The sequence below is a fragment of the Varroa jacobsoni genome, unplaced genomic scaffold (genome assembly GCF_002532875.2).
Source record: "Varroa jacobsoni isolate VJ856 unplaced genomic scaffold, vjacob_1.0 scaffold_9, whole genome shotgun sequence".
Taxonomy (NCBI): domain Eukaryota; kingdom Metazoa; phylum Arthropoda; class Arachnida; order Mesostigmata; family Varroidae; genus Varroa; species Varroa jacobsoni.
In genome coordinates this window covers 126,361-145,641 of record NW_019212911.1, presented here as the reverse complement: position 1 = coordinate 145,641, position 19,281 = coordinate 126,361, and the positions used below count along the sequence as shown (strand labels likewise).

General features: G+C 42.7%; 2 long non-coding RNA genes across 11 annotated transcripts in view; one reads left to right on the top strand and one right to left on the bottom strand.

Moving 5' to 3' along the window:
• Nucleotides 1-19,281, bottom strand: part of LOC111264711 (uncharacterized) — a 127,305-nt gene that overhangs the window by 90,722 nt on the left and 17,302 nt on the right. The gene's annotated exons all lie outside the window — the stretch shown is intronic.
• LOC147754027 (uncharacterized) lies at nucleotides 8,031-10,060 on the top strand. Its single transcript, XR_015312871.1, has 2 exons — nucleotides 8,031-8,471; nucleotides 8,763-10,060. It is a non-coding gene; the product is annotated as an uncharacterized LOC147754027 (long non-coding RNA).

Here is a 19,281-nt window from a genome sequence, read left to right as displayed (position 1 = left end):
TCTTATTTTGATACTCGCCGATCAGGGATAGTAACGAAGACTAGCTTCGTGACAATAATGGACTATGCCCCCTTCTTCCCTCCGCATTCGACGCACCTTTACTTCACTGTCGGCTTCAGCAGCAGAGCTGGCCATTGCAGCGACCTCTCGGGAAGGGCTTTGCCTGTTATTTTTTACGGGTCGAAGAGATCTATCGTATCATATTATGCGTTACATCAAGGCCAGATAAATATATTTACCTGTAACGATAGTTCTTCTACAGTAACATACAAAATTTAGGTAATCCTTAATAATCCCGTAAGTTGGCTTTGACTAGTCGATTGAGTTGTTGATAAGAACGTCGACGCATATAAATTAGAGCACACACAGAAACTTTAGGAAAGTTGCGGATATACAAAAAATAGCCGATGAGTAAATTAAAGCAAACAAAACATTAATATAGCTCAAAGCGAACTCATTGATTTCTGAACCTATTGTTATTGTCTATTATTATTCTTAGTGCTACTTAGCTGTTTTTTTTTATTGGGGTTTGAATCTAATTCTCAAACGTGACCACGTCAATCTTGATAGCCCTCATATCCAGTATATATCATATCCCTAAAATGAAATGAACACAGAGTCAAACCCCGGTTGGGTCAATCAAATGGGCAGAGGTCTAATCGACATAAAGGTTCATCAAGGTAACGACAACGCCAAACCCAGCAAGCAACAGCATCAATGATACGATAAAAAGACATGTTGAGAGAGCTGTCACCGTCATTACTATCTGAATTGAATTCACGAAACATCCCAGTTCTGGTGACCGCTCATCCTCCCACCGTGACATGATCTGAGGGCACGATACGCTGTAAAGAACGAGGGAAGTTGAACGGCTGAATTGTTGCCAACCGATTTGTGGATTGGCGACCCGGTGCCGACCAAGTTATTTGTGTAGTCTTCACGCTATCCGCATATACCGGACCTATTTTTGGTATTTGCTATTCGCCATCGCTAACAAATTGAGTAGCCGAATAGACTGGCATTGGACATGATGTTGAGTTCTTCTCTAAAGTATAGCTTGATCTTCGGTGTAGAACGATGACACATGTCTGGTTCCTATAGCTTTCTGGCTCTATGTGAGGGTAACAGCCGTCGCAATGCCGACGGCGCTGCCTAGCGTAGGAACGGACTCTACACTACCTGCTTTCTTACTTGCTGACCAAATATAGCGCACACGGAGTATATAATTATAATGCCGTCTTTCATTGCATGTATTACTTTCAGGCCCTAAGATGACATTTTATTTTTTATTCCTTCGATTTATAGACACCTTTGTTACCGAATAACAGCTCATCCCAGATGTTGAGTGTAAGTGGTAGCGTCTACTTATCCTATTTTCCAAAGCAAGATGCCCAGAGGCAAGTTCATCTGTTCCTCGACTGCTACTGCTGACACTGGAACATACTGCGTTTTTGGCCTTTTTTACGTAATTTCAACAATTTATAGATGCTAGAAAATGACAAGATCTATCTATCTATCTTCGTAGGTACAATTGTAGCAATAGCTACATTTACACGACCATAATGAGCAACTGGTCGAAAATTGACTTAACAGCTATACGTGTACACATATGCACACTGTACGATAAGTCAGCCATTTTCCAACGTCCCAATGAAGACCGTAGCTGCAGGAGGTGTCCACCTGTTTCGCCAGGTCATGCTCCATTGATGTCACCTGTGAGCTCTATGGTCGCACTTATCGTTGACGCGGCGCCGCTTGCTTCTGCCAACTGTCGCTAGACACATACTGATTTAGTACTAAAGTAACAGTGTAATGTATACACACACACACGTCTGTTTCTTACTCTATGTCCCTTGTTCTGTAAGCGAAGCAGTCCAGATAAGTACATGCGTTTATGTGTGCATATGAATTTGTCTATCTCTGTGTACGATCGTCTGAGCGTGTGCGCAGAGCCGCGGCCGGATTTTTCGGTACCGAATAACTTCATGTCCTTTTGGAAATAGTAGATTCATCTGCGAATCGTCCAATATTTCGTTTTAACTTATGCCAGCTACCGCTCCGAGATTCTGTTATAATCGGATTGCGGTTTCTTTCAGAAACAGTAGCAACTATAGAAGCAGTCACCATGATACAATCACATGACCAATTGATCGAGGGAAACAGGCACAGACAGGGACAAAAAATGGTGCATTCGAACGTTTGGATTGGCGACCCCGACGACTTGGAATCAGCAATGATGATTTGTTTAAGCAATTTATACGGATTACGATTGCTACTGTGCCTGTGCCTTCATGACCTGTTGAGGTTGTGCTGCTGGCCAAATATCATACCTTGCCGTTTGTCAATATCAAACTATACGGGTGTTCCGTTAATTTATTTATCAGACTGTTTTATCGCTTCTATTGGTAACGGGCCCTTCGGGGGCAATGCGTATTGAACATATCCCAAACTGAAACTAACCACACGGAATATAGATGTTTTTTTATATAGTATTATCTCGCACTATAGAGATGTATTTTTAATTGAATTAATTTCTAAAGTGATGAACGCAGTCATCCTCGCAAGTAATTTACAGGAACATTATACAAGAATATGCATTTTATACTCCCTTTTAGGGTAGTTAGAAAATTAACAATCGGGTTAAATTCAACGGCGTCCTATACAGAAAGGAACAAATGGACCACTTCGATCGCAAAAAGATATATAATTCGAAAGTGAACAATAAAAATTTATATAAGTAACTGTTTCGATCATGAGTTTAATCCCTAAACGATGGAAAAAATGTATGTGTATAAATGTGCTCGGTGGGGCAAGACTCCATAGGCGACACAGTCAGTTATTTCTGACGTTTGTTCCTCTACCGTGACCAAAATTAGCGAAGAATAGTGGTCTCTCGGATCTCCATGCAAATCTTACTTGTCTAGGTTTCTGCACAACGAGAACAGCTAACTTCGTTGACGTAAGTAGCTCGTCATACCAACGAAACGATGAAATCAACGGCACTGAAAGCCGTTCGGCCTATACGCGTTGACAGACTATATATACCATATGCATCCTTGCATATGGGCTAGCCCGTAACGATAACCAATTGCGAATTCTCAATGGCTAGCCACAGGATATGTATATACAAACAGACGCATCTGTACACCGTTGAGTTGACCTGTTTCTCGTCATCGATTAAAATTGTTTTTCTTCTAATCTTGCGTCGTGTTTATTCCTTTAGAAATTTGTGCCTAGCGTCAATGGCGATATATCCTTCGTTGCTACTGTTCCAGCCGTACTCGCTCTTCTAGTAGGAGCTGCTGCAGAAGCAGTAAGCATTGAGAACCGGAAAAGCGGATTTATTTTCTCGTTCTTTCTGCCATACCCTCCGGTAGCAGCGCATCGAAGTCGCAATATTTCGGTTTTCTAGCAGGATCGTATGCCAGCTAGCCATCACTTTATGGCTAGCTGCCTTACAAACAACTATTGGCCTTTTTTTTGCAAATTAATGTATGTATATACTTCCCTCTCCCTCTGTTTTTTGTTCCAGAACTGCATATGTGTTATACGCATGCATGTGGAGACAATCGTGTTAGAATAAGACGCAGTTAAGAAGGGAGGGCAGCCAGACCACCATCCTCAGAGAACAATCATCTAGTGGTGATGCCCTCTTTTCAGTTCAAAGGTTATGATAACAGAGCGTTGCTGAGCCTCCTTACCCCCCCCAGTGATGTTTGGGGTCCGTGGAACGTTTTTTGGCTTCGGAAGTCTTCGTGTCCGTCTAATATCGGCCGTAGGCATCGCTTCGTATGTAGCGAGTCGCATCGAATGTTCGTGTTGAAATTAGATGAGTCGGGATGGGAACAAAGCGTGAGACTAATCAATGCCACGATAATACATACGATATACGGTCACATGTTCGCACCATAACTATGGTTGTTATTATTGTAATAACGGCTGTTTTTTTAATGCATTCGACCCCGATAGGGAGCAGAGGGACAGTGGGTAGCCATCGTCGTATCGGTTATATGTTGTGTGCATTGTAGTGAACCATTCCGGTGAATTTTTTTCTCTGCTTTCAATAGTATATTGTATACATACACTTGTACCACCAACGGCAATTAAATCATGTTATCTTCTCTGTACCCCGCGAAACACTGCGTGAGACCACGCGTTTGTGTAGCGCCTACCCAGTTTCTTCTTTAGTGGTTACGAACACTAGTGGTTATAAAGCGATTACTTCCGTAAGGTTTGCGTTGTTAACAAATAAATGGGTGACATCTCTTTCTGTTGTCGAAGTGCTATCACGACGGATGTATGTTAAGTTATTTAGAAGAATAAACGCAACTATTCCTGGATAATGAGAATGCAAAGTTCCGTAACTTTCTTGTCGAATCGGCGGCCGGCAGCTGCGAGAAGGTTTTGTAGTTGTACTCGTATCGTTTCTTCAAGGATCACTGTCGTCGAATTGGACGTTTTCATCTGTTGCCACTAACTAGTATCGCTTCTGTTTTCATTGACGTACCGCTATCTAGACGGCTTCAGCAAAAAATCGTCGGTCAGAGCGAAAGTAACGACGATCATAACGAAAGTACGTTGAAAAAGTTAAATAGGTCTGAAGGAAGGCAAGGAGCCCGAAGGGGGAATGGGGCAGATATCGGAAGTTAGAAAACGAAAAAGTCAAATGTCCTTAGCGCCACGGGCATTGGCCCTGCCGTCGGCAACGGTAGCCTCCGCGGCCATTGCGAGCTAACGGTTACCGAAGGCCAATTGATTCTGCCACTTTACTAAAGTTCAGCAGTTTCAGTCAGCGAAACAGCGTAATAAAATAAATTATAATTATACCGCTTCATGTAATCACAGTATATTATGTAGCTAGCGGCGTGACAGATGGCTTTTCATGACATCACGGCAGGTCTAGTGACCAGTCTCCGAAAACAGCCGATGGCACTTTTTGCCATCATTCGGCTTTACGTTTATGAGGCCGGTTTCCGCCTTTGTACTAGCCCTACTCGTCCACCTTCCTAATAAGGTAAATCTATCAGCGGGTCGAATCTTCAATGTCCGCCAATCGATGGACGAAAATGTCAAAAACGTGTCAAAAATGCGAAAAAAGCACCCGATACTATAAGAAGTATGCCAGGTGTATTTCTTCTAACGTGAGAGGAATGCTCAACGGTTTCGAAAACGTCGCATAACGGTCATCACATTGGATGAATCGGGTCGCATCACTCGTTCGAACGCATCACATTATAGCAAATGCTCGGGCGATACACGGTTGTGGCGTTCCCAGGTCTTCGAGCAGTAAACACCTCTCCGGGTTCGCCTTCTAACTACTTAATCGGTGGGTGTTTGTTGTTAGTAATAATTGTTTCTTAATTCTTATTAATAGTTAATAATTTGTTCTTAATTCTATATTGATCAATATTGTTACTGATGCCGCGATTAGTTTGTTACACTATTTGTGTTACAAACTTTCTGTTTGTTTTTATTGGTAGGCGATAAAAAGCGAAAAGCAAAAAAAAATCGTCCAAGTTATATTTGTGGACTACTATGTTTCGCAGTTATGCTCAGATTTTCGAAGAGTTTGACATACGTTTCTATGTAAATGGAAAGTCACAGTATCTTCGTTGAGGTTTAGTCATCTGACGTACACAAAAAAAAATATGGTCCTCTAAGATAATCTAAGATCGCGGCCATCTGATGATTTACCGCGAAGTCATGTTCGCGGTAAATCATCAGATCGCGTCTTCCTCAGTTGGTCCCTAGTAGCGGTTGTCAACCGGAAGACGACATATATATAATTATAGATAAATTATTTCAATTGCGTTAGAAGCTTTGTGCGCTGTCGAACTGGCTAGATCTTTTCTCAGCGTTATACGTCCGTCGATTGCGCGATAACGCTAGTTGCACCATCGACCGATGAATACGTACGTATTGTGGAGTGAAAAATACTAATATTATTTGACACGTATTGCCGTAACAGAATCAGTCTTTTCGTAGCTCTTGCCCCCTCTGTAAGGAAAAAAAAAAACCAGATACCAAAACAGAATGCATGAAATTAACAGAGATGAAGACGCTATTATGCTGCCGCTATTATTATCGTTGTTGTTCGTCACTTGGTCGTCACAGAAACGTTTTTTCTCATGAATGCCTCTGCCCCCGTCTGACGCCTTCAGATCCTACTTGCCTAGCCTACATGCAACTATGCGTAAGGAACGCGAAACCGTCGAATAGAACGAACCCCAAAAGCTCTCTGCTACTGGAAAGCGCTCGTGTGGCCCCCAACAATAAAGTCAAACTGGCTACAACACTAGGACCAGAGCGTCCATTATAGCAGGCGCCATGTTTAAATCTGCGTTCCCACAGCATGTCACTCAAAGCAGCACGATACGATGCGAAACGGCTTCGCTTTTAGCAGCTGTCTACCCGCCTGCTATTTATAGGTCGGTCTGTGTTGGGTACGTACCACGCGCATTTATATTATAACATTTAGTCGATTAGACCAAAGACCGTGTAAAATCTGCGTGTTAGCAACATTGTCTTAGCGGAAGATCTGGACAGCGACCCAAATTGGTCATCGACAACTTCTACGTTGACTTGTTAGCAATAGCAACAGTGGCCTGAACGATGCACATCATCGAGGCTGTTCTGTTCTTCTATAGGTCAATGAGATAGACCAGTCAGCAGCGGGTAGCAGGACGGATGAACACCTGCAGGAAGATCCGTTACGGGCTCGACATGCGAAACGCCGACCAGTTAGTCAGCCATACAATCCGATGATCTCAACCTGATGTCGGGCAGCTGTAGACCAGCATTACCGCCATCGTTGCATGGTTATTCCGTGACGACTGACAAGCAACGATTTTGTGGAAGTTTAGTAAGTTAGTGACAGCCGAATGGTGATCAGGGCATAAGCAGCGGCGAACAGCATATTTTGCCTTGTTGAAATACAAAGGGCACCGCATCGATCGCTAAATAGTGATAGCAGTAGCGGTATACAGTATTATTGTAATTTAATAGATACAACAACGATTGCCAACCATCGAAACAGTCGCTATGACGAAACAAGAAATTGGTCAATTTATCGATAGAGTCGAAAAGCCATTGTAGAAACCGCCAAGTAATGGACGACCGGCGGAACAGAAGTAATAACGAAAACGACATTTATTACACTCGCATTTTGAGAGAGAAGCGATCTACGTTCGGTTCGCCTACTTACGCTTCTTCTGTATTGGCAACAGTTGAAGAGTTAGCCACCTAGCGACCTGTTTTAGAATCAATAGCAATAACAACAATAACAGTGGCAGACGACAACGGTCGTGACGCAAGCTTACTAGCTAGCAATAGCATTGATTCAAATGTATCGTAGCTCGAGAAATGTCGATGCCCTTTTTTGCCCCAATAAACATTATAATTGAGTGATAATGTTCGCCTTCCCCGTATGTCAATATTGCTATGTTCATTCGCATAATTGTGCAGTTTCTATAGTAACTGAGATAGTTTGCTACACTTTTAGCGGTAATAGTTTTGTGGCCGGCCGGTCTTGCTCCACTTGCCACCACCGTCACGATCAGCGTCGCCGTCGCACGTCGTCACAATTTCCGTTATGGTCGTAACATATATAAGCATGGCTGTACATATAAAAGAAGCATCTGAAATGTTACTGCAGACCTCATCGCATAGCACCTGTCTCCGCATAATATATATATATGTTGTGGAACAGAATAGGTTTTCTCAATGGGCCACCCTGTTGTTGGATGAAGGAGGGCCCACATGGCCACATTGATGCTAACTATCTCTTACTCAACGGGGTCTTCTAAGCAACGAGAACAAAGTGGAGAAAGAGATGGAAAAAGAAGCAATAGATAAAGGAGAATGGGCAAAGCGCTCTGTTGCAAGTAAACGCGCAGCCAGCACGCAATGTCCAGTTAGGTATAGATACATTATCAATAGGCTCACATGTAGACACACAGACAGATAAAAACGGACGAATGGTACCTCGCGATCGCCGGTTACTGTTGCCACGTCGAAAACGTGTGCAGACTGGGGGGCGGATTCGCTCCCTCGTATCTCTCGGCTACTATTTGCTTCTCTGCTGCTAGTAGAATCATAACTACGGCGACTCTGTGCCGATTGAGGTATTCAGCGGCAGTAATACTCACACTGACGCCAGGATTCAACGCTTCTCGCAGATGATGCTCATGACGGCTACGATGCTGACAAGGAATAGCTTGTCCACTAAGGACTGCTAGTATTAACAATGTTGTTGGAGATTCGGGTGACCTTTAGCGGTTGCCCCGAGCAATCCAGGCACTTCGGCCCCCTAGGAGGGGTGGAACGGGCAGGACCGTGTAGTTCTGCCCATCTCCCTCCCATCATTATGAATTCTATAGCAACTTTTTTGCTGCTTCTGCTGCTGTTGCGACGGCAGTACGAAAGGTGTTTCTTCCAGCCACAGCTGCCGAAACAACGAGACACTGATTTAGGTAACCATTTTAGCTCGTGGGCCGTCGAGCGAATTGTCAAAGGTGCCAAACAGAGTAGGTACGATGTTAGCGGTTCGAGTAATGTAATGGTTAGAAAGAGAGAGTGACTTAAACGATAGCTAGTGCGGCGTCTGTTGCTGCGGGCGCTTCCAGCGTCAACGTCAGCATCATCACTAGCACCCCCTTTCGTTTTGCTTCCCTTAGGACGTTCAACGGTTTATTGGATTTCTAGACGATACTAACCTTTGCCATTATTTGTGCGTGTGCTGTGTTTCGACTTTCGATTTACAGGTAAGAGAAAAATTTTCTACTTAAATTTTTCGGCGGAACAGTTAGAAGACGTTTGCACTCGCAGGGATATCGCTATAGGCTATACTAGCGAGCGGATTGAAATAACTAAACGAATCGAACAGTTACCTGAAACTACTACGTGAAACTTGAAAGGATTAAGGTCAACTATAGAAATAAGTTAGGTTTTTTTTATTAATAAGTTAGATTTAAAGTTGTATTAAAACTTTAAATCGTTGCATCGAACACTTCGTGAGATAGGTATAGCAAATAGCTTAAGACAAATACAGACATGTTAAAAAGATATCGTTCTATTTCTGTCTTTATAAAAAAAAAAAACCAATAATTTCGTTTGCTACATTATTTAGAATGAGACCCCAGAGCCTACACCGAAAAGCAATGTAAGCTTCATTTGTAGCTGCTAAAGACTAATACCAAACGCCATTCAGGCTGCAAATGCTGTGGTATTCTCTAAACATGTTCTCTATTGATTTCTTAAAACTCGCAAGGTTATATTATAGTCCTTGGCTGGCGTAAATTAGCCTTAGTTATCTACATTTTATAGGCCAGGTTAAAAATGAATGAAATAGATATGTTGTTAATTTCAAGGTTAAGACTTCAAAACCTTCAAGGATCGTTGACATGGTCGCTCATTCTCAAAAAAAAAGGCCATCAATTTCCTCCTTCTTTGAAGATGCATTAGAAGAAGAATTGGATTGCTATATGTAAAAGCACTGTGATAAAGCCAGTGGTGACCACGCAATATTCACAAGATTCCTCTACCAACGTTAACTTGTTTAATTAAGTTAACGTTGTCTACTTTTCATCTTCACTTGGTTACCTGTGGGGGTGGATCGAATCTATTGTTTTGTCAAACGAATAATTAATGATTATATTAATGGTTGGTACGTGCGGTGCGTCTGACGCGAGTTTATGTAGAGGTGGGCTGTGACTGCTGGATTGTTAATTGTTAGCAACGTGGTCGTGCTCGCCAATACCAGATCTATCTATTTCTATATATAGATCGCTCTTATTACTTCTTTTTCTTCTTCAAGTTATCGCTGTAATGAGAGGGGCAAATTTATTTGCCTGTTGAGGCCTCGCCGTTATCGTCGCCACTTGTCGCCGGTCGAAGAACACCTTCATCTGTCTGATGTTCGCACACAATCAACGACAAACACAGAACGATATGATTGCCGTGTCAAGCCAAATGTTTATCTTATGCTATTTTATATAGCATAACTGACGAAATTATTTTTATAAATAAAAATAATTTCTATTCTTAGTTTTTAATGTGAAAACATCGTTAGTCATCAGTTTGACGTCGGTGAATTGCCCTTCAACTGAACTTGAACGCTATCCGTTATGTCTCTATGCCATGTTCATGGTAACTATTCATTGGTACACGTACGTATTCGACCGGTATAGCCGTCTCACGATGGTTCAATTGTAACATACACATAATAAAAATACACTGCAAAAGCGATAAAGACAATAACGACCTATCTCTGAAGCATCTCGACTGTTCCCTGTTCATCAAGTGTTCCATTATTGTCGGACGCTTATTCTTTACGGCTATTGACAGTGATCCAATGACCAGAAAGGGCGAATCACGGTGGCATCGTTTATGCACAGGTTTTGAATGCATGTTTATGCAGTTGTTTCTGTGTTTGTGTGCATGTGTATGATTATTAAAACGCGCTCAGTTTAATGCCCTCTGCACTCCAGCAAGAAAAGCCAAATGTGAAGCGTGTCCGAAAAGCGGTAAAGAAGCCATACGATTGTTTGTAAATGTTTACTTCCGTCAAAGGGCTTTTTATTAACTTCATGGCGTTAATAACTACTCTGCATGCCATACCGTGTAAACTGGTCTGTCGTTAGTTATTTCAATGGAAAAAAATGCGTGAGCTTGCCGGAGATTCTGCTAAGGCAGTTTGAGTTGAAGACATTTGTTGTCGAACGACAGAGCGCAAACGCTTCCCATGTTCCCCATTTTAGCGTTTATACGTTTGGAGACAGTATCTATGAATATGCATCATTGTAGCCCGGTTCCCGAAGAAGGCAGCTCGTGAAGGGAATGATTGTAGAGTCGACACGTGATGCCAGCGGCGAAACCAGAGTTTAGAAGGTATCAAGCAAGGTTAACTTAGCAGCGGCTGCCTGTTAGCTATCGATTCAGTTATTCAGCAAAAACAATACAAACCAACGAATAATGCATACACTCACACACACATATATATGTATATACATATATAAAAATAAAAAAGATAATGCGCATATTTTTTCAAAATGATAGCCGCTGTCGGCCTGCACTTATTCCGTTTCGGCCTGGAACTAGTAGATCGTTACACTGTCGAACTTCGGATCAACTTTAGCCATTTAACTTCAGCAGCATTCAACTCAGCCCTGCTCTATTTAAAAGTTGACAAAATCAACTTCCTGTGGGCCGGACAGTTGCTTCTTAGTAAAAATCGGCCGTTCGAAACTGGTCGGCCGCTTCTGCCGCCGTTAACTGGAAGTCATTCGTTCACACTCTGTTCGAGGTAGCATTTTCCCTTGATCCTCCCGTATCCAAGGCCGTTTACCAGCAGCATCATTATAACTACGATCGTCCGCAGTTCGGCGGTTCGCTATGGCTTCCGCTACTACAAGCACCATTGAACCGCTGTGCGCGTTAACGGTAGTCGTTGGTCGACTCTGACCAACGAATTTCGATATTCTCGCTCATTCGAGTGCCGGTGAACGAGACTGAAGAGGTGAATGAGGTTCTCTTGAGATTCGTCTTCCTTGTTTTCACTTTTCCTTCGACGTCTTTTAGCGTTAGTCGCGCTGCCGTATCGTTCTGCTTGTCCAACTCCAACTCCCATACCATATACATATATATATATATGTATATGGTATGGTGAGGGCGAAGAAGTGATAAACAAAATAAGTGCTCATAGCCTTTAACCGCGCCGAGAAGGAGCATACAAAAGAAGTTCTTGCTCCCTCGCCGTAGCATTGTGTCCACGTGCGCAAACTTGTTCACGCTCACGCTGTTGTTACTAATGGCTGTCGAACGGTTCCCTAGGACAATCAGTGGCGTAGCTCCCAGTGGCGATGACATCTGGCGCTTGGTATCTGCTGGTGCTTGAAACAGTCGAAGCGATGGAAACGACCGTCTGTGTGTTTCGAACCAGCGTAGATGAAACCAACAAGGAATGATCGGTTGATCGGTAGAACCACCGGCAGCACCTGTTTGGTGCCCTACCGGAGTCCGCACGGTAACACAGAGACTGCAGCAGCTCTCGGCTCTGGTCGTTTTTGGCGCAGGTTGAGTTGGCCTTTTTGTCTCGAATTTCGCCTGCCGTTGCCAGTTCGAGCCATTCTTGCTCTTATACGTTGTGGTCGCTATCGAGTCGTACGTCGCTGCTACTGCTCTAACCGAATAAAGCTTTTGTACGATGTTTTGCTATCGACCCATCGTGTTACGCAGTCTAAACCGGTCGATAAGTTGTCGACAAAAGGCTGGAAGCGCTAATATTGCTGACGACCAACAACATTGATGATCTTCTTGCCTATTAGTCACGATGCTGCCGTTGTTGCTGTTGTTCTTTGGTCTGATTTAGAGAGCGGTCCTATAGTAGCGCATACAAGTGATAACGTTCTTGGAATACTGATAGGTGACGATACTTTCTACATGCTAATGCCAGCTGATAGCTTCGTTCGATCGCCCACTCAAATGCTCTGCTCGACAGCTTAAAACTAGTTGTCCTAACAAAAGTCGATCTGCAATCAGATAAGAGTTCAGCGGTATCGTCGGGAACTAATACCGACCATTGGCAAATGATTACGACAATGCAAATTCTAAGGGTGGTGGTGCTGATTATGATTTGAGAAGCGGTTGGAGGCGTAACAGGGATCGCTATCGATGGCTTTTTTTTTGTCATTTACCTCTGATCACGTAACCGCCGATTTGTTGCTAACGGATAAGTTAGGACAATGTATCCTATTTTGCTAACGAGTTTCGCACTGAACAACAGAAACCCCTACATTGTACATCTTCAACCTGCAACTGACCACCACAGATTTGGACATTTTGGCGATATTCATACACTTTTTTTTTGTGGTTATTCTATATATTATAGTACGTAACATAATAACTGTATGCAAATTCGTACAAAGGGTACAAAAATAGCTAAAACATAGGACTAGATAGGATCGTTTGTCCGTTCTGGCTGTTTTAATAATGGCTCCTTTTTGGTCTTTGTAGTATTGTAATAAATGCTGTATTTGTATGCACTTTTTACGAGAAACCTTGATGGTCGTCGAAACGGTATCGGGCGAAATGAAGCTCAATGGAAGACACTTGACGTACTCGTAAATATGAAAACGATATATTTCTACTCCATGTAACCATATGGAATTTTCCAGATCCTTATTCGTATATATAACACACCGTAGTCTCTCACTAGCCTGTTTGGTGGCATTGCCTGGTGGCAGGTGTGATTTCGCTGCCGAAAAAAGCGCCTGGGTTATTGCTGCTATTGCAGGTCAAACGTGTAGTTGAAAGTGGCCTCTGACAAATTGCGATTAGAGAACAATGGTCGAAATAGCTCTGCTAGCTGAGCAAAGGCTGGTTTGGGGTTGTATTTTTAGTTGGAATTTTCTATTTTAGCTAGTTATGATTTTATTCTCTCGATACTTATTTTCTAGAGATTGGCGATATTCTTGAGACGTTATTATAAAGCAGCGAGACGTTCTAAGTGTATCAGTAACCTTTGTTCTTGTTTTTTTCTAACCGTTTGTTGATATGCGTCCCATTACAATATGTGAATGTCATAAATCAACTGAACTTCATTCTGCCAACCAAGATAGTATTCGCAGGACTTTACCACACCACATAAAATAAAACGGTCGCTCCATCTGGGGTAATTATTGCTGGCGTCATAGACCACTTCATTGAGTATAGACATCCCCACAGTCATGCGGTTACCACAGTGCGGTAAACGTGTAAGATCGTGCCCCGCATTCAATAGGTGTTCCGCATGTTGTGTCTATTCGGTCGTGCATACAAATGTGTCGAAGTGACATCCTGTGATTTCTCACCTTTATTCGGCTAAAGATAGCTTTCTGCCGTTTGCTGGTTGGCTCTCGCGCCTATAGTGACTCTGTCTGTTTGACATCGTATTTTAGTCCTGCCAAGACGCACCTCTTCCAAACGGCAGATGAAGGCGCTCCGCCCCCCTTATAGCTGTCGTTCTCACCGACTGTATTTGTCACACAAAAACGCTTTGTAGCCGCAGCAATAGCGTCGGCTACCGCCGCATCAGCAACGGCTATAGTACAATAATGAAAACAATAGCAATGGTGGCAAAAGGGATTCGACTTGTTACATACGGAATAACCATATAAACAGCGCAAAAGTAAACCCCACATTGATAACAACGACGATAATCATCATCAAAGTAACAGCTAGTAAGCTCAGCTGATCGTATTTACATTAAAATACAGTGGTAACGTGGCAAATACTTCTTTACCCGTAACGTTTTTGCCGTCTCCTTTCCTTTCAGCCGCTTTAGGCTGACTTCCTGTCGGCTAACCAAGTTTCCAGATGATAACATCGTACAGCGAAAATTCACTCCTCCAGCTTCGGCCTTTCTGCTGTATTTTGCCTGTCCTCAGTGCGATAGGATCAAATACTCTCTCAAGCAGACATTGCTTCTAGTAATATGTTGGTTATCTTCTACCGCCAGAGTTATAGTACATAGTTTTGGACCAATATTGAAGATGGTCAGAACTGGTAATTCGTGAGGCTGACCATTTGCCCAGCTATTGCTGCCAGCCATCACTGAGGACGGCACCATCGAGCTCTTTGATAGAAGTAACAATCGCAATAAGAGCAAAAGATAAGAAGGTATACGTATAGCAATACTACAACGTTCGATTTACTCGTCATCACTACCGGTGCCGGTAATCAACCATTCATCCTTTGGCCTTTACTACTGGGAAAACCGCGCAGTTTTGAATAGCAGAGCAGGTGGCGCCATCTTTGTTATTCGTTTTAATATGATACCTTTCCATCTGTAATTGTGGATTCGGCAGTACATGTTCATGCTGACGGAAAAGCTGCTATTTTGAAGAACCGAAAAAATTGTCACGATGATGGCTTAATTAGTTAGTTATGAAATCTTCTTGATGTCAGTAGCAGCGGTTGAAGAACTTGTGTTGTGTTGTTATATTTAGTATATTCCTGGAAAAAAACAACAAACATTCCTTATAATTTATTGTATAGGTGTCTGTGTGCGTGTTTGTCTATGTGAGAATAATATCTTTATGCTATTGACGTACACGTGTTGTGCTTTCAATTAGACGGGACGGTAAAATCGTCCGTTACGGGTATTTTGACCGTTTAAGAAACCAATACGCCTTTGCAGTCGATTAGGTAATTCGGTTTTTATCATAATATTAATGATAGTAATATTAATAATAACGCAATAATAATAATACGACATGTCCTTAATAGCTTTTTTTTGGGCTGCAGTCGATTCTCTCTATGCTCTAGATATGCTGTATCAAAAAAGCACTGCTATGACCTACTTTTGTAATTAGTAAATTGTTAACAACTCTTTAAAATTTCACTTAATAATCCGTCTACCAAAATACCCTGCTACAATAGAGACGTGTTCGAATGCCGTAGGTCTCTATACGTGAACGGCATGGTTCAATTACATATATAGACATTCTCTTTCACACAGAAGCAATCATATGCAATAAAATACAAAACGCATATTTAGATCTCTGCGAATAACTTTTAATGATAGAACCGTTCCCCATTGAATTGGCCAGTCATAACACGACAGCGGTATCAACCTGGGCGGATGGTGTACCCACGAAAAATTCTCCACCACGTCGTAGCCGACTAAAGAAACCACGCAGGTACACCGCCCTGACCTGCCTTTGATACAGTGTCGACGGACTCGAAGCGAGACATTATAGCTGTGGCGGGCAGTTTCACAGATTTTCGAAGCGCTATCATGGTACTGTGACTCCATCCGTTGGCCTTCGTTTGGACGCGCCCTCAATTGTCCGCGAGCCTCATCTGTGCATGTGGCACACGCTCTTCTCGCATTTCCTCGTTGGATTTGTCGCGAGGTTCGTCATGCGAAAGCATACAAGCACACCGTATCATGCCGATCACTATATTAATCCAAGTCATACTTTGCTGTACACAGATGAAAAGAAACCACCTCCGTATAGATAGGACGGGCTGCTTATAGTTGTGCCATGTTGAAAACTCCGTGTGTATGTGTAACGAAGATTATATGAATAGCATCGCCTCCTAGTAGATTGACGATCTTACGGTGATTGTCGGGGTGGTCTGCGTGATCAGGCCTCGCAGCTACAAATGCATCATGCTCGCTTCTCAACCCAGTCCGACTGAGGCTTCAAGTAGCAAAGTGTTAGACAATCGAATACGTAAACGTCTACATGCGCACTGGCCACACGGGTTACTTTTCATGGAGCTTCAAGGCCTGAGAGAAGAGTATTTAGTTCGTATAAAATGTTCATTGGTGTTCTCGCAAAATGCTCACCTCAGCATTTAGAAAAATAACCGCAGAGGCTAACTAAACTAACACAGCAACTGTGGATAAACGTGTGTAATCTACACACATAGGTAAAAACTGTCTCCGATGGACTGACTATTATGCCGATGTGCTATACAGGGGCCACCCAGAAAGCAACACCTGTGGGTAGATCGACCTGAATTTTAGCGTTACTTGGTTTCTCCACCCTCGACAAGTCTGTAATTCTACCACGAAATAGTAAAGCTGTAATTTTTACAAACTGTGCCGACGTCAACGCGTGTCCTGACAACGGAAAGGAAAAAGACGTGTTGTTTGCGATAGCAGAAAGAGTAAGAGGTAGGAAAGAGAAAGAGGTAGGAATATCAGCGCATAGTGTAACCGATGCCCTGGCCTCGAAATCAGGTAGATCTGCTAAAATTATCGCTATAAGCCGTCTCAAAGTCAGTCTCCCGTCCTTCCCTCCAGGGGTCCCCACCGAAGCTACAGGCGAGGAGTGGGTCTAGCGGTAGCATCTCGACTCCGCGCGAATTCGTAGAAAAACGAACAAAAAATTGTATTTCTTCCCGTGTTGTTTCTCACGAATCTATTCTTCGTGGCTTGTAAATGTCGTCATATAAACGAGTGGTACTCGTATTCGTCGCTGTATACCGATGGTTTTTCGTGCGTCTATCGGACGCCGGGCTCACATGAGCGGCAGACTCTATGTTGACATCTTAATTTAAAGGTGTCCAGCGCCCATGCAGCTGATTGCGAATTCGGCGTAAAAGCGTCTGCTCTCAGCAGTTCAACGATCGCTTTACACACAGCTATATATGTCAGTCTGTTAGCGTTTGTTTTCGTTTTAACTTAAGCCGTCCTATTAGTATTATCAGATTACCTTCTTATCTAATGCTTATTCAGTTACAGATGGGAGCGCCATTAAAAGTTACCAGATGCTCATACTCCTATGATCATGAACATTGCAGCGTTAGTAGTTAAAAGCCGTTTAAGGAAAATTTCAGAACATTTCATTATGATCTATCTAGAAGTGCACGCTGTTTTTGTCTACGTACGGAACAATTTTTCACGCATTAGTTTGTTAGATGAATTTTGACGACAATAGCTATTACCTAATAACTTATTTAATCTAGACTTCGGAAAACACACGGATCAGAAGATAATCCTTTTCATAATAAATGGAAGCTAGCTAGCTAGTATCAATAACGCCATTGAACTCATTGATTCTGGAAATTCCTGTAGTAGGTGAAGTACATATACCACTATCTAGCATTACTAAGCAAATTAGAATTGACTCATGTTACGCAGACGATATCATTATTCGAACGTCATTTTATATAAAAAGTGAAAAAAAAAAACAATGGACTGTAACCCAGCCAAGCGTTCTGCCGACGGATTTATAAGTTGATTTAATTTTCTGAGCCAAAATCATCAAGACGCAAATACCGCGAATGAGACAAATTACGTTTTGTCTATACGGTGCTTCTCATCCAAGGTTCCAAACAATCGCGGACGCGGCTACTGGTGTCGGATAGCTTGAGCTCGGCGGCAAAAACGCAAAAACGTCGTTCTAGTGGTTCATCTGCTGTCGTAATTCTTTTCAGTGTTGCTCATAGATTGCGCGGCTTACAGAGAAGGTTTTAGAGCTGTTTTGCGTGTACTAGTTGTACACATATTTCGTAGCCAACCCTGCCTCCCTTCGTTGAACGGGACTTCAACAGGGTCTGCATTTTATGATTCTATTGCCGTACCGGCTCTTCTTCTTTGCGTCGTTGTCCACTTTTCCTCGGCATCAGCAGCTTTACAAACGAGAGTATGGATCGTCATAGTGGCTACACGATCGAGGAAGCGATGTGGTGTAATGCTCGCCGACGTTGGGGGTTGAATACTTTTTTATAACAGCAAGGGACGCTCTCCGTGCGCCAATCCCCACGACGATCCCACACAGCCCATTCTTCCAAGGTTATCATCTTGACCGCCTTACACATTCAGCCTCGGCCAAGGTATTATCCAAGCCTTGTTGTCACTGGTGGTAGCTCAACAAGGCAGCCTTTAGTAGACTTGAATGAACTGACACTCACTTATTCATTCGTTACATGGGACCAACTAACGACGAGAATTCAGCAAATATACTATCTGCAATGCTATATATAAAGCAATGAAAAACACGATTGACTCCTGGTACGTTTTATAGGTATGCAACATATCGACGTGATTAAACTAAATGTATATTGAAACTAAGGCACTTGGTTACATTTGAATTCTGTACGAACAGATCGGTTGAATAAGAAGGGTTCAGCAAGAGTACATTTTTCTTATTGCGACATGTACATTATACAAAAGTAGACATAGTGGCGCTCTCTGGTGGCAGCTTAACACACACTGCTTCCCTCCCCGCGTCATCCTCTCCATCGGCGAGGGTATCTTGCTCACTCACTTACCAATTCGTTTTGGCTTGATAGCAGCGCCACCCCGCGTTAAAGGGCAGAACTAGACAAAAAGTCTAGCCGATTTTTTGCTTTTTTGGCTATATTTTCGATTCAAAATTTCTCTGACATCGGAGTGATGACGCACGATGGTAGCGCCATCCATGGGCGTTTTATGAACCATGTCTTATCTTAGTTCTCACAGAAGACACCAGGGGGCTCTATGATTCCTGGGGCTGTGCAGTATTTTGTGGTGAAGTTGGCTGTACGGTTTAATACGCGGGTTCGAAGCAAATGCTATGGGCAGCTAGCAGATAATTAATTCTCTTACTATACGACTCAGTTACTTTGCATAGTACCAACAGTATTATTATGTCATAAAATTTTGGCCCTAGTAGATGTTAACGATGCCGGAATCTTTGAGAACGATGTTCCTCACTCCCACAGAGAAAACGCTATGATGGCACCGGTTTCTTGCACAATATGAGTTGATTAGAATGGTTAAATAAATAGCTGTTTGGCATATAACAC